Here is a 2,500-nt window from a genome sequence, read left to right on the forward strand (position 1 = left end):
GATCAAAGATTTGAAGTCAATGTTGGAATTTTGGTGTCGAACATTCTATAATAACTTACATTCCACTTTGAAAGTCTTGTCTGATTCTTCATCTACTAAACTGAGAATCTTCACAACAACATGGATCCCATCAGCAAAAAATCCTTTATACACTGATCCAAAATTGTTTGTTGCTAGCAGATTGGACTTTTGGAATCTATTAGTTTCTACAAGGATAATCGGATGCTCCAACTTTTTAAGGATTTTGTGAATTACTTATGATAGATTGAATCTATCTCTATGTAAGTATTTGCATGTGAACAATATCAATACAAATGCCCCAAAGGCAAAAATAGCACTAACAACAACAACTCCAACTAGCAATCCTTGTAGAAACTAAGCAAAGAATTCCCTGTATAATTAAAATATATGTTTGTGTTGTGCAGTACAGTAGGGGAAATGATGTCTATTAATTTATTTTATTTTAGGTTCAATACTATGAGACTCTTCAAGTTTGATAATGATCTTGGAATATCTTCTATCAACTTGTTATTGGAAATATCAAAGATTTCTAGAGTAATCAGGTTGGATAGAGAGCTTGGAATTTTGTCTTTCAGAAAATTGTGGCTAATATTCAAAGCAAGCTATAGCATAAAGATTGCTAACTCCTCATGGAATTGTTCCTTTAAGTTTATAACTGCCAAAATAAATCTCTATCAAAGACTTGTTGTCCTGTATATTCCCTAGTATAATTTGTGGTAGACAATTATTTTGTAAACACGGATTCTAAAGTTGTTAAAGCTTAAATAATTTTGGGGAAATGGATCCTGATAAGAGATTGTAAGTCAAATCCATATAGGTCAGTGCTGGAAAATTTGATAGCCCATCTAGAATATTTCCCTCAAATTTATTATTTGACAGTTTTATATGTTGTAAATGCACAAGTTTGGGCAGTACTTCAATCAATGAGACCCCCAAGGCATTGTGTCCAAGATCAAGTACATGGAGTTATGTGAAACTAGCTGACATCTTTAGAATTGATCTATTTAAATAGTTGTTATTCATTTATGGGTATGTCAAATTTGGGGCATTTGAAATTGTCAGAGGGATACTTCCAGTCAATTTTTTGTTAGCTATGCACAACTTGTATAAACTTTTGGAAAAATTCTAAGGTATCTCTCTAGAGAGAAAATTGGAGGCAAGGTTCAAAGACTTGAGATTTCTTAGAGAAAAATTATACAAGAATAGACCCCAATAACTTGTTGCTGTTGAGATCAAGAGATTCTAGACCTGCGATGGCTGATAGATCATTGGGTATGCTTCCATTCAGTTTGTTCTAATTAACTTTTGTGACAGCTTGGTGAGGGAATTGAATGAGCTTGGAATATTTTTAGAGAAGTTATTGGAAGAGAGGACCAGTGTTTCTAGCTGGAGCAGGCTCCTAATACTATGAGGAATTGAGCCAATAAAATTTTTTCCACTGAGGTTAAGATAAGTCAAATTGGGACATTTAGTAAGCTTCTGGAGAATACCCCTCCCAAATGATTGTGGGAGACACCTACTTTTCCAACTTTACAGTCCCAAAAACAACTAATCCATCAAAATCATTGTATGTCACAATGAATGTCTTGAGTACTATAAGGTTTTTGATTGGGTCTGTCTTATATCCTATCAAATTATTATGAGACACATGTAGGGATTGCAATTTGTGAAGAAGGGTAAGGAAAGGGAGGAAACCTGACATGGCATTGGAGCTTAGATTTAGGGAAACCAAGTAGTTACAAGACCTGATATCATCTTCAGGTGGGGTTGACACATAAATATTTGAAAGGTCAAGAACTCAAAGGGCTTGCGATTTGCACACATCATCCCAAACACTAGAATTAAACACAAGACTATGCAAGTGGAGTTCTACAACATCACCCTTATCTTCACTATAGTTTACACCAACCCACTAACATGGGTATTGATTTGAAGCATTCATTATCCAGACAGATGAATAAGCAATTAGGGTTTTCATTATTTCAACTTATATGGAGTTAAGAACAAGCGCAAGAGTCAGGAACAACAAAATGAAAAGACTAAAAAGAGAAGAAAAATATGCACAAAAATACCTCATTTTGTTTGCATCTAATCAATCCAGGCTTGAAAAAATTTTGTTGAGTATGCCTTCTTAGTGTGGATTTTGTTCACCTCCAACCTAAAATAAAAGTGGGCATTATTGTAGGGTTAGCACAACTAAATGGTTAATATTTAATTTGTAAAAAAATTCATCATAAACAAAAGAGATGATGAGTAACATTAAAAAAGTTTTGAGTTTCTGTCAATTGTAAGACAATTCTAAGAGGTTGCATGATCGATTCATGGTGCCAATAGTGTTGCTTCAATTGTTTGATATTGATGTCAGTATTCCTCAATCCTTTCAATGTATGTGCACAACTTGGACCTAGCTTAATTTTTCCCAGACCCCACAACAAAGACTCTAAATCTCCTTAACACAAAAGGCTTTTCTTCCATGAAG

At 34.1% G+C, this 2,500-nt stretch overlaps 1 pseudogene; it reads right to left on the reverse strand.

Annotated features, from left to right (window-relative positions):
* Positions 1-255: 255 nt before the first annotated feature.
* On the reverse strand, positions 256-2,098 carry LOC149576080 (uncharacterized; annotated as a pseudogene).
* Positions 2,099-2,500: the final 402 nt, after the last annotated feature.

Source organism: Cupressus sempervirens, chromosome 1 (genome assembly GCF_028749045.1).
Source record: "Cupressus sempervirens isolate cs-2001-9-10 chromosome 1, ASM2874904v1, whole genome shotgun sequence".
In the NCBI taxonomy this organism is placed as follows: Eukaryota; Viridiplantae; Streptophyta; class Pinopsida; order Cupressales; family Cupressaceae; genus Cupressus; species Cupressus sempervirens.